The following is a 14,316-nucleotide window of genomic DNA, read 5'->3' as shown; positions in this document are numbered from 1 at the left end:
CTGTGCATTGTATGAAGTACTTTACTTCCTTATGTTTTAAACCTGCTGCTTACTAATTTCATTGAGTGACCCCTGGTTCTTGTTATGTGAAGAGGTAAATAACTTTCTTATTCCCTCTCTCCACTCCATTCATGATTACATAGACCTCTACCATATTCCCACCTTAGTCATCTCTTTTCCAAGATGAACAGTCCCAGTCTTTTAATCTCTTCTCATATGAAAGCTGCTCCAAACCCATAATCATTTTTGTTGCCCTTCTCTGTACCTTTTCCATTTCTAATGTATCTGATTTGAGATGGCGTGACCAGAACTGCATGCAGTATTCAAGGTGTGGGTATATCAAGAATTTATAGAGAGGCATTATGATATTTACTGTTTTTATTACCTATCTCTTTCCTAATGGTTCCTTCTAGGGCTGTCAATTAATTGCAGTTAACTCACATGATTAATTGAAAAAAAATTAATCGTGATTAAAAAAATTAATGGCAATCGCCATTTTAATTGAACTGTTAAACAATAGAATACCAATTGAAATTTATTAACTATTTTGGATGTTATTCTACATTTTCAAATATATTAATTTCAGTTGCAACACAGAATACAAAATGTATAGTACTTACTTAAATTATTTTTATTACAAATATTTGTACTGTAAAAATGATAAACAAAATAAATAGTATTTTTCAATTCATCTCATATGAGTACTGTAGTGCAATCTCTTTATCATGAAAGCGCAACTTACAAATGTAGATTTTTTTAACGTAATTGCACTCAAAAACAAAACAAAGTAAAACTTTAGAGCCTACAAGTCCACTCAGTCCTACTTCTTGTTCAGCCAGTCGCTAAGAGAAACAAGTTTGTTTACATTTATGGGAGATAATGCTGCCTGCTTTTTATTTACAATGTCACCTGAAAGTGAGAGCAGATGTTCACATGGCATTTTTGTAGCCAGCAAGATATTTGTGTGCCAGATATGGTAAACATTTGTATGCCCCTTCATGCTTTGGCCACCATTCCAAAGCACATGCTTCTGTGCTGATGATGCTCATGAAAAAAAATGTGTTAATTAAATTTGTGACTGAACTCCTTGGGAGAGAATTGTATGTCTCCTGCTCTGTGTTTGACCTGTAGTCTGCCATATATTTCATGTTATAGCAGTCTCAGATGATGACCCAGCACATGTTCGTTTTAATAACATTTTCACTGCAGAGTTGACAAAACGCAAAGAAGGTAGCAAGATTTCTAAAAATAGCTACAGCACTTGACCCAAGATTTAAGAATCTGAAGTGCCTTCCAAAATCTGATCGGGACAGGGTGTGTAACATGCTTTCAAAGTCTTAAAAGAGCAACACGCCAGTGTGGAAACTACAGAACCCAAACCACCAAAAGAGAAAATCAACCTGCTGCTGGCATCTGATTCAGATAATGAAAATGAACATGCATTGGTCTGCACTGCTTTGGATTGTTATCGAGCAGAACCCATCATCAGCGTGGGTGCATGTCATCTGGAACGATGGTTGAAGCACGAAGGTATATATGAATCTTTAGCACATCTGGCACGTATCTTGCAATACCAGCTACAACAGTGCCATGCAAATGCCTGTTCTCACTTGCAGGTGACATTGTACATAAGAAGCAGGCAGCATTATCTCCTGCATATGTAAACAAACTTGTTTGTCTGGGTGATTGGCTGAACAAGAAGTAGGACTAAGTGGACTTATAGGTTCTAAAGTTTTACATTGTTTTGTTTTTAATGCATTTTTTGTACATAATTCTACATTTGTAAATTCAACTTTCATAGAAAGAGATTGCACTACATTACTTAAGTGAATTTAAAAATACAATTTATTTTTACAGTGTAAATATTTATAATAAAAATAAAGTGAGCACTGTACACTTTGTATTCTGTTGAAATTGAAATCAATATATTTGAAAATGTGGAAAACACCCAAATATATATATAGTATAGTATTCTATTATTATTTAACAGCACGATTAACTGCAATTAATTTTTTAAATCTCTTTTAATCCTACCATAGTTAGCTTTTTTGACTGCCACAGTACATTGAGTGGATGTTTTCAGCGAATTACCCACAATGACTCCAAGATCTTTCTTGAGTGGTAACAGCTAATTTAGACCCCATTATTTTATGTTTTAGCTGGGATTATGTTTTCCCATGTGCATTACTTTGCACTTATTAACCACCACATTTCATTTGCCGTTTTGTTGCCCAGTCACCCAGTTTTGTGAGAACGCTTTGTAACCTCTTCACAGTCTGCTATGAATTTCACTGTCTGGAGTAATTTTGCATCATCTGCAAACTTTGTCACCTTATTGTTTACCCCTTTTTCAGATCATTTGAGTATGTTGAACAGCCTAGGTTCCAGTTCAGATCCCTGGGCAACACTACTATTTCCCTCTCTCCAATGTGAAAACTAACCATTCATTCCTACCCTTTGTTTCCTATCTCTTAACCAGTTACTGATCCAGCAGAGATCCTTCTCTCTTATCCCATGACTGCTTACTTTGCTTAAGCACCTTGGGTGAGGGACCTTGTCAAGAATTTTTGAAAGTCCAAGTACACTATATCCACTGGATCTCCCTTGTCCACATGTTAGCTGACCTCCTCAAAGAATTCTAATAGATTAGTGAGGCATGATTTCCATTTACAAAAGCCATTTTGATTCTTCCCCTAACAAATTATGTTCATCTATGTATCTGATAATTCAGTCCTTTACTATAGTTTCAGTCATTTTGCCTGGTACTGAAGCTAAGCTTACTGGCCTGTAATTGCAGTGATTTCCTCTGGAGTCTTTTTAAAAAATTGGTGTCACATTAGCTATCCTCCAGTCATCTGATACAGAAGCTGATTTAAGTGCTAGGTTACATATGGCAGTTAATAGTTCTGCAATTTCATATTTGAGTTCCTTAAGAACTCTTGAGTGAATCCCATTTGGTCCTGGTGACTTATTACTGTTTAATGCAGTGTTTCTCAAATGCAGCCACTAGGGGTTTTTCTTGCAGCCACAGCCTCCTGGGCAGAGATGAGGAGAGTAGGGGGATGTCGCAAAGCATTGGCCCCTCCTCCAAAGCCATCAGTAGTGTTTGAGCCCTGCCCCTCTCTGGAGACACACAAGCTGGAGGAGCAGGCAGCCAGTGAGTTCTTCACCTTCCTGGGGGCAGTGGGATCAACTTCAGCCCTGGGCTGGTGGGGGGCAGGCTCCAGCTTTAAGGTTTTAGGCTCTGTTCCCTGGCCCTGTGGTAGTGGGCTTGAGCCCAGCTGCTTCCCCCAGTGCCCCATTGCCACTGGTCCCTGCTGCCTCCGTACCCACCTTCCCATCCAGGGCTTAATTTGTCCCCAGGTTTGCTGGGACTGAGTAAATCTGCTGTGAAAAGTTATATTTGCATGTTTGTTAATAGCACTTTTCATGACAGACTTACTTTCTAGCAACTCTGTCATAAACAGATTGTTAAGGGTTAATGTCTCTTCTACCTGTAAAGGGTTACAAGCAGGGAATTGGACATCTGACCAGAAGACCAATCAGAAGACAAGATACTTTTAAATTTGGGTGGAGGGAAGTTTTTGTGTGTGTTCTTTGTCCGTTGTGTGTTCTTCTCTTGGAGGGTCTGAGAGAGACCAGACATTACTACAGGCTCTCTTAAGTTTCTTTTCAAATAGTAAGTAAAACAGGCGGTTTAGGCTTTTTGATTGTTTTACTCTATTTGCAATTGTGGATCTGGCTAGTTAACTTTTATATGTGTAGTTGCTGGGAATATTTTGATTTGTATTGATACTGGGGGGAAAGTCTCTTTCTGGTGTCTGTAAGCTATAGGACCCTGTAATATTTACATCTTGAAGTTACAGAGATAATTCTTTACTTTTTCCTTTCTTTTATTAAAAGATTTCTTTTAGAGAACCCTGATTGATTTTTTTTCTTGATTCCCTTGTTTTATTCCAGGGGATTGGGATAACTCACCAGGACGGGTGGGGGAGACAGGAGGGGGGGAGAGATAGAATCTCTCTCTGTTTTCCTTGAATCTGTTTGCCTCTTTGTGGAAGGGAAGGGAGATGCTTCTCTGTATGGTGATTTAGAGGTTGGATCAGTATCTCTCAGGATAGCCCAGGGAGGGAAATTCTGAGAGGGGGAAAGGTGGGGGGAATGGTTTATTTCTCCTTGTTTTAAGAACCCAAGGGATTTGGGTTCTTGGGGTCCCCAGGGAAGGTTGGGGAGGTCAGAGTGCCCCAAAACACTATATTTTTGGGTGGTGGCAGTGCTATCAGATCTAAGCTGGTAATTAAGCTTAGAGGATTCAGGTGCTAGTATCTCATTTTCTGAACTCTTAAGATTCAGATCTGAGAGGGAATGCTATGACACTCCGTACCCACCTTCCCATCCAGGGCTTAATTTGTCCCCAGGTTTGCTGGGACTGAGTAAATCTGCTGTGAAAAGTTATATTTGTATGTTTGTTAATAGCACTTTTCATGACAGACTTACTTTCTAGCAACTCATGTTAAAAAAAGGAAAAGGACAAGAATGTGCAAAGCACCTTATTTGTGTTTCTGTTCTGTTTATGTTCAGTAAAGAACAGAGACAACTGTACATTATTTTTAATATGGAGTCTGAAAAAAAATCCTACATCAATAAATGACAATGATTTGGAAATGTCTATGTGCATATTTCTTTGTTTTTCCTAAAGTTAATTAGCAGTAAATATTTTAGGAAAAATTGTGAGAGTGGCCCCCAGCAAGAGTTGGTGGCCACACTCTGAGACCACCAAAAATGTGTTGTCCCTGGTTTAATCTATTGATTTGTTCCAAACCCTCCTGTAATGACACCTCAATCTGGGGCAGTTCCTCAGATTTGTCACTAAAAAAGAATGGCTCAGGTGTGGGAATCTCCCTCACATCCTCCGTAGTGAAGATGGAGGCAAAGAACTCATTTTGCTTCTCCACAATGGCTTTGTCTTCCTTGACTGCTCCTTTTAGTACCTCGATTGTCCGTCCACTTTTTAAAGGGTGTCTTTTTGTCTCTAACTGCCTCTTTAATTCTGTTTAGCCATGGTGGAATTTATTTATTTATTTGGTCCTCTACCTTTTTTTTATTTGGGGCATACATTTAGTTTGAGCCTCTGTTATGGTGTTTCTAATAATGTTTCCATGCAGCTTGCAGGCATTTCTCTCTTGCGACTGGTCCCTTTAATTTGTTTAATTAGCTTCATTTTTGGGTAGTTCCTCTTTCTGAAGTTAAATGCTACTGTGGTGGGTGTCTTGGTATTCCCCCTGCCACCGATGTTAAATTTAATTATGTTATGGTTATTATTACAGAGCAGTTCAGCTATGTTCACCTCTTGGACCAGGTCCTGTGCCCCACTAAGGACTAAATCGAGAATTGCCTATTTATGTAGAGTGCATCCGACTGCAGCCCCTCTTGTGGCTCCTCCAGAACCTGCTAATAAGGTTCTGACTGCATTTCTCCCTGCACCTACTGATCCACTCACACCTCATCCATGGCTCCACAAAGTTGTGAGACATCATCATCAACTCCTCCTGGTACTGGCCAAGATAGCAATCTGTCACTCCAGGAGGAGGAAGTTGGATGGCGGGAGGGGCATGCTCTGCAACTGTGGGGCCTATTTCCAGGCTGTTACCTGTTCCAGGCAGCATTCCTCTCGATGGTATCCACTGCTTCCTCAGACGTCTTTGAGAAGAAGTAGACACTGTCAGTGTGCGGTCCTACTCTGGATTCCTCATTATTCACTTTGATCCCACACCTGATTCTGTTTTTACTTTTGTTGTCTCCAGAAATCAATAGTACCCATGTCTCAGTGGTTCTGCCTCCTGAACTGAGGAGTTCCATCCCAAACCCAATATATAAAAAATGTTTTTAATTTATAAGGGGGGGGGTCGCACTCAGAGGCTTGCTATGTGAAAGGGCTCACCAATACAAAACTTTGAGAATCACTGATCTAGAAGCTCGTTTCCATAACCAGGTCAGCAGAGATACTCACACACAATCCCCATCTACATGTGCAGGTAGTGGTGTCCCCCATGATATGCTGGAGGTTGGTCTTGGCTGATACGAGAGTCATAGACCTCCTGGACTTTGATCAGGATTCAGTGGACCCTTTTGTGCTTGGCCAGTGCATGGTGGGCTTGTCCACCCCATGTGTCTCCATAATGTCCTCCAAAGATGAAGGCAGCCTTACCTCCTGCTTCTCTTTTCTTAAGCAGGCCCTGTTGGACGGAGCTCCCCATTCACCCCTCACCCTGGCCCTCCTGAAATTATCAACCCTGTGTCCCACAAGCCTCCCCAGTCACATAACCTTAGTCAGCTGCACAATAACCAGTTGGTCCATCTCTGAACTGCATCCAGGAAATATCTGTATATACTCATGCTTCACGCCATCCACTCTCTTGCCCTCACATCCATTCCTGACACCAAGGGGCAGGACCTGCTGCCACCCAAAGTGGACAAGGAACCCTGGTGGGGTCAGTCTGCACTCTACACTGGTCCCATAGCCTGCCGGGGATACCCTTAGTAGGTCCTCCATGGAGCCATGAGAATGGGTGTGTACCCAGCACAGTTCATGAACTCCCCTGACACCTGTCCTTTATGCAGTGAGAGGGAGACCTTTGTGCACATCTACATGGGATGCATCAGATAGCAGCCCCTTTTCTGGTTCCTCTAGGAGGTTTTAGTGAAGCTCTGGCTGCAATTCTCCCTGCATATTCTGATTCATGCATAAACTATCCATGACCCCACAAAATTGCAAGACTTTCTCATCAACCTCCTCCTGGTGCTGACCAAGTCGGCCATCCATCACTCCAGGAGGAGGAAGCTGGATGGATGGGTGCTCTGCAACTGTGGGGCATATTTCTGTTCCCTTGTGAAGTAATGCGTCTGAGCAGAGTTCTTCTTGGTGGTGTCCAATGATTCCTTAGACACCTTTTGAGGAGCAGTGGGGAATGTTGGGGATTTTCTGCTCTGTGTCCCTTTCTAGTTTCCAGATTTTTTCTCCTTTGACCTTAACTCCTACCCCCCACCTTTTTTTTCATTTGTTGTCCATGGTCTCCACTTGGAGCCTGGATTCAATGTCTCCTCCCCCTCAGTTGAGGGAGAGATCCTTTAGTATTGGGCAGGCTTAAGCCCACCATCTCTAGATAACCACAATAGGTATGCACCTTCCATGCATGTAGTCCAGCATGGAGCGTGCTGAACACGTCTTCCTCCACCTTGTCCAATACGGCTGTCAGCTCTTCTTTTCCGCATGGGTAGGGCCCTACCAAATTCACGGCCATGAAAAATGCATCACCAACTGTGAAATCTGGTCTTTTGTGTGCTTTTACTCTATACTATACAGATTTCAGAGGGGAGGCTAGTATTTCTCAAATTCGGGGTCCTGACCCAAAAGAGAGTTGCAGGGGGTCGCAAGATAATTTTAGAGGGGTCATAGTATTGCCACCCTTACTTCTGCGCTGCCTTCAGAGCTGGGGCAACCGGAGAGCAGCGGCTATTGGCCAGGTGCCCAGCTCTGAAGGCAGCACCGCCAGCAGCAGTGCAGAAGTACAGGTGGCAGTACCATACCATGTCATCCTTACTTCTGTGCTGCCACTGGCAGCTGCTCTGCCTTCAGAGCTGGGCTCCCAGCCAGCAGCTACTGGTTGCCAGCTGCCCAGCTCTGGAGGCAGCATCGCCATCAGCAGCAGTGCAGAAGTAAGGGTAGTAGTACCACAACTCCCCCTACAATAATCTTGAGACCCCCCACAACTCCTTTTTGAGTCAGGACTTCTACAATTACAACACCATGACATTTCAGATGTAAATAGCTGAAGTAATAAAATTTACAATTTTAAAAATCCTATGGCCATGAAATTGACCAAAATGGACCATGAATTTGCTAGGGGAGATGTTTCATGTATAAGACTCTGAGAGCTTTCTGAGCTGCTGGTCATTTATCAGGATGCCCTCAGGACCTGGAAGCTAGATCCTATGACTAGGTCCATATTGGCCACCAAGGGGGAAGACCTCCTAATGGAACCACTGCTACACAACTGCCATATCTGTGTGCAGGTGATGGAGTCTCCCTGGTGCACTGGAGGATGGTCCTGGCTGGTGCCACCAGAATTTGAAACCTTCTAGACTATGGTCAGAGGGACCGGGTGAACCCCATGATACTTGGCCAACTCATGAGGTTGTCCATCCTGCGTGTCCCCTGTTATGTGCTCCAGGGGGTGGGGGCAGCCTTGCCTCCTGATTCACTTGAGCGGATCATGAGGCAGGAGACTTCCCACCTATCTGCACCCTTCACCTTCCAGAATTCGCCATTGGGACCTTGCCCCGCAAGCCTCTCTAGCTGCCCACCCAACATGCCACCTGTGCTGGCTGTGTGCCATCCAGCCAAGCCACCTCCAAACTGCACCTAGAGAACATCCATCTGTGCTCATGCTTCACACTATCCACTTCCTCATCCCCATGTCCCACCTCAACAGCAAGTGGCAGGACCTGTTGCCACTAACGGAGGGCAAAGAACTCTGGTTCCATGGCCCACAATGGGCATTAGCGGGTGAATCCTCCAGGTCCTGTAAGCATGGGCATGTTACCTGATGCAGTTCATGAATTCCCCTGATACCTGTCCCTTTAGCAGAGAGAAGACGACCCTTGCACACATCTATGTAGGGAGCACCAGGATGAAGCCCCAGTAAGGTTCTCTCTGATATTCTGCCTATACTTTTTCCTGCACCTCCTGATCAATAAGAACCCCATCCATGACTCTACAAAGCTGTGAGACTGCCTCATCAACTTCCTCCCGGGGCTGGTCAGGATGGCCATCTGCCATTCCAGGAGAAGGAAGCTGGATGAGTGGGTATTCTGCAACTATTTCCACTCCCTCCTATGATAATGCCTCCGGGCAGGGTTCCTCCAGGCTACATCCACTGAGCCTCTAGACCCCTCTGAGGAACAGTTAGTTGGGGATTGGCCCTGCTTTGAGCAGGGGGTTGGACTAGATGACCTTCTGAAGTCCCTTCCAATCCTGATATTCTATGAACAGTGGGTGCTGTCAGGGTTCTCTGCTCAACATCTCCCATTGTATCCCTTTCAACCTTTGACCCATTCCTTCTGCTGTTTGTTCACTTGGCACATCCCTGACCCCAGTAATTCAAATACTATATGCCTTCCAGGCACATAGTGTGGCACAGTGCATGCTGCATGTGTTCCTCTGCTACAGCCAAGGGCTTCACTGCAACCAGCAGTTCTATCTCCACCTACATGCCTGTGCTCCTGGCTCTGTGGAGCTACCAACTAATATCTCTGGCAGGCTGTGGAACTAGAGTGGAGTACAGACTGGCCCACCAGGCTTCCTCACCCTCCACAGGTGCCAACAGGTATGGGTATTTAACATACTAGGGACATGCCCCTCCATAACTAAAGCCCCCCCACAAGGGCACATGGGACATGAAAGTGAGGAAATGGAAGGTGTAAAGCACGAGCATGTACACGTTCCCTAGGCATGATTTGGAGGCAGATTGGCTGGAAGTTGTTCCATCTGCTCATGTGGCATGGGGGTGGTTGGGGAGGCTTATGGGAAGGGGCCCAATGATGAGTTCCAGAGGGCCAAGGAGCACCCTCCCACAGAGCCCACTTGAGAGAAGCAGGAGGCAAGGCTGCCCTCACTTCCTAGAGCACAGAACATGCAGGGTGCGCAGACCCATGCTCTGGCCAAGCAGTCCACCCCTTCCTCTGGCTAGAGTCCAAGTGGCTTCCAGTTGTGGTGACAATAGCCAAAACCATTCTCTGGCTCCATCTATTTCCTTAACTTCATTCTTGGAAATGGCTGAACTATTCTGGTTGAAACTTTCCAAAACAATTCATCTTGAGGCAGATACCCAGCATATAAAACTAAAGTTTGGCAAACTTATAAGCAACTGACAACCAAGTCTTCAGTGGGGGGCTGTTAGAAAATCAGCTGCCTCCAGGCTCAGTTGCCTAGCAACCATGGGCAGCTGGTATAAGCTAGGGGAGGCTAAGCCTTCCCTGGCGCTGCTACGGCCACCGGACCCCAGTTGCAGGGTTTTGGTGGGGGAGTTTTTGATGTATTATGCTCCATGCAGGTTCTGAGGCAGCTGAGGCGGCAGTATGTGCTACCACCTCTTCAGCCACCCAGGAACCTGCATGGGGCATAGCAAAAGCTTCTTCCGGAGAAGAGACACATGCTTTTGGGGAGAGGAGGCTGCAGCTGGCCCGGGACTCCGGGCAGGGAAGCTCGGGGCTTCAGCCATTGAGGGCTCTTCTAGGCAGGTGGCAGGGGTGTTTCAGGATTAGGCCAGCTCCTCTGGACAAGGGGTGAGGGTCTCGGGGCTCCTCTGGCCAAGGAGGGAGTGTCTCGGGGCTTTGGCTGGCTCAGGGCTCCTCTGACCGAGGGGGTGGGGGGATGTCTTGGGGCTCCTCTGGCCGAGATGGGGGGGGTGGAAGGGGCAGAGTTGGGGCTAGCCTCCCCAAAGGGGCACTCCACCTGCCACCCATGCTAGCAACCCAACAAGCTTGGCTGGGCCCAATGAACCCTCTACAAACAACTGTGGTTCTTGATTCATCAGAAGAGCCATCAGATTCCCATTTAAACCTGAAGCAACAGCAGTACAGTGGCTGATCAATGTATTCCACACCCACAGCTGCTCCAGACCTGCTTCCTGTTCAGCCTTTGCTCCACTCTTCTGCTCTGCTCCAGCCCTAGTTGGTGACTACCTCTGAACTCCTGATTCCTAACTCCTGGCTCTGACCACTGGCTTTTCTCCTGATCACAACTGCTCCTTGGTTCTGTTCTGGTTCCTTTCTTCAGCCATTGGCTAGTTTTCTGATCATGCCTCTAGGTCTGCCCTCTGATTCTGCTCCGCCCACTAGGCCAGACTGCTGCTCCAACCACTAGGTCGCACTGCCTACATCTCAGTGTGGGACAGGGAAGGTCAGACAACCTTAACAGGCTGTACTACCAGCTCTGCCTGTTGTAATAGTTTTCATGGACAGCATCTGAAAAGGTCCTAGCACAGTCTGAAACTTATCCTGTGTCCAGAAAAAATTAAACAATTGAAAGATTCTTCTTTCACTCAACCCTGCAAAAGGCACAAGAAAGTACCAACGAGCATGTTAGAGATCTGAAGCTCGAGAGCCATTCTTGCACTTTTGACCTGGAAGAGATACCCAGATTATAGAGGGGCTGGTGGTGGGCTGCAGAGCTGAGAAGGGACGTGAATGTTTTTGCACAGAGACTTTCAAAAAGTCATAATAATCTGCAAAACAGCAGGACAGGCAAAATAACAAGGGCAGGTTTCAAGAGAAACAGAGAGTCAATAAACCGTATATGAGGGCTCACACACAGTGCAATATAAGGGATGGGAGTGAGAATGCAAGGAAGAGCACTAAACCCTTGTAACAAACAGCCCAGGTGACAATGTGAGAGATGTGGAAGTGAACATTGTCCAGCATTAAGGAAAAGGTGCTGAGTTGCCACAAATACAACCATTTTGCTAAGGCAATGCAGCCAAGGCATCCAGTGATAGTCCCAGTGATGATTCTCTACACCAGGGGTGACCAACCTGAGCCTGGGAAGGAGACAGAATTTACCAATGTACATTGCCAAAGAGCCACAGTAATAGGTCAGCAGCCCCCACACCGGCTTCCCCTGCCCCCCACTCCCAGGGCCTCCCACCCACTGGCAGCCCTACCGATCAGCACCTCCCCCTCCCTCCCCACACCTGCTGTTTCGTGGTGTGCAGGAGGCTCTGGGGCGGAGGGGTGAGGGAGGAGCAAGGGCACAGCAGGTCAGGGGAGGAGGTGGAGTGGGGTCAGGGCCGGTGGCAGAGCCAGGGGTTGAGCAGTGAGCACCTCCCAGCACATTGGAAAGTTGTCACCTGTAGCTCCAGCCCCGGAGTCAGTGCCCATACAAGGAGCCACATATTAACTTCTGAAGAGCCGCATGTGGCTCGGGAGCCACAGGTTGGCCACCCCTGCCCTACACTAACAGTCACAGGTGCTGGTAAACGGGGAGGCGCACACCACTGCCAACTAAACAGAACTGGAAGGGTGGCTGCCCAAAGTCCAGTGAGCTAAGTGCCACTGAATCCACAAATGAGACCAAGTGAAAGTCTGAATTTCAACCTACAGGAGATGCACAGAATTCGGAAGCAGCTTTATGGCATGAAGCCTTTTCCAAGAGATACACTTCTCTCCTTCTCACCCAGGGAGACAAAAAGCAGCAGCAAGAACAGGAGCAACATCCTGAATGCAGTCCCACTGCTCCGGATGCACCTAGATCCAGAGGAACTAGAACTCCTCCACCAGACAGCTGGGAACAGGTTCGAGCTTTGCAGAAGTTGCTTCCAGAGGAGCAATAATGACCAGTAAAGAATTCTCCAAAGCAGTCAGAGCAGAGAGCCAGACTTGCAGCAAACATATTTGACCACACATGGCCCGGCCTACAGTGAAATACAGTTCCAGAAAGAAAGGACTTATGGATGATCATAGGTATGACTTTCTTGGGAAAATTCATAGAAAATCTGTCTGCTAAAACTAAAGATATGAAATAACTGCTCCAGGGTTGGAATGGAAAAGGGCAAGAACACGGCCACACTACAATATTTGATGTTTCCTGCCCTACAAAAATGTCTCCAGAGACCACAAAAGATGGACTAGACACAGCACTACTTCAAAGGCAAGGTTGTGACGGGAGACCTGTAGCTCACCCATCCAGAGCTTCACAAATATTTTAATTTTGGAGAAGGGGAGGAAGTGTAGAGCAGCTGTCATGCAATGACGTTGGGTGAGACCAAAGATCCTCCTCCATTTTAGAAGATGGGGCTCTTGATTGCAAGGGGTAGATCAGAGAGAGGTAGGCTGCATCTTCTGGTTTCTGTGTTATGGAATGTTTGAATAAAAAGAATATAATTGTTAAATCCACACGCTCATTGATGTGATACAAAGATAACACAGGGGAGGTGGTGGGCTGCAGATTAGCAGAGGGATTGGGGCAATCCAAGGGACACTAGAGGGGTGGGGCAGGCTAGGGGAAGAGAAAGCGGTTGGGCAGGCCACATGATAGCATAGGCCCAGCTCCTGAAAGTTCTGTCTCTTACACTCAATTCCCCAGCCTCAAACGCTGTCTTGGGGATCACAGTTGAGAAGGAGAGTCAGTCTCCCACGTAGGAAGGGCCAGCCCAATGAAGGAGTTTGAAACCCAGGACAGAGTCCCTGAACCAGACATTGCATTCATAAGAACCCAGGAATTGTCAGACCATGACTCCATCTAGTTCAATATTGTCTCCCTCACAGCTGCTTCAGAGGAAGGGGTACGAAAACCCAGAAATGGACAATTATAGAGTAAATTGCCCATAGGGTAAAATTCCTCTTAATCCCCTGTGTTAGGCAGTGTTTTATGCCTTGAATTAGAAGCATGACAACACTTGATTGAACAGTCTTCCTACCTCTAACCCTGCATAAACTCATGCGCGTTGCAAGTAATCCCTCAAGGTGAAAAGGGGACAAGAGGGACAGCATCAAGGGATCCAATGCAGTGTATAAGAATGGGCCACAATATCTGGGAGGCCTCTCCAGCAGTCCCTCACCCCAAAATACTATTAATCAAATCAGAAGCAAATTAACAGCAATGTTGGTTCTCTGGGGAGCCTTTCTCTGGCACCCTATGTACATTTTGTTATTCTCCATAGTAGTTCAGCCCCCTTTCCTTGTCCCTGTCAGAAACCAGGGACTTTAGTGCTGAAACCTTTGGTCATTTTGACCTAGGAGAAGAGGCCTGCCTTGACTGAGGGCAGCATGGTCAAGATAACAATGGACTAGGAGTCAAGACACCCATTTCTGCCACGGATCGGCTGTGAGACCGGACAAGTCCCTTCCCCTCTCTGAGCCTGCTTCCCCCTCACCCTTTGTCTGTCTGGGATATTTAGATTGTAAGCTCTTTGGGGCAGAGTCACTGCACATTTGTATAGTGCCTATCTCAGTCTTGACTGGGATCTTTAGACACTACTGTAACAAGAATGAGTATGAAGAATAATTTTCCCCAGAGGTGTGGACTCTGGATATCAGTTTCCCCCGCCCAGGAATCCTAGCCTGGAACTGTTTTCAGTTCTTATGGGAAGGTGCCTAGATGAATGGGCACCAGCCTCTTTCAACAGTTGGCTCCTGCAGCAACCAATGTTGGTTGGAACTGAGGAGACTCTGGCATTGCTGTTCTCCCCAGGCAGATGGCCATTAATCTGACTCTACTTCCTACAGCACCTACCTCCACAGAAGTCAAAAGTTCAAAGT

The sequence above is a fragment of the Gopherus flavomarginatus genome, chromosome 8 (genome assembly GCF_025201925.1).
Source record: "Gopherus flavomarginatus isolate rGopFla2 chromosome 8, rGopFla2.mat.asm, whole genome shotgun sequence".
NCBI classification, from domain to species: Eukaryota; Metazoa; Chordata; order Testudines; family Testudinidae; genus Gopherus; species Gopherus flavomarginatus.
The sequence above is the reverse complement of the archived record's forward strand: the minus strand, read 5'-3'. Positions refer to the sequence as shown.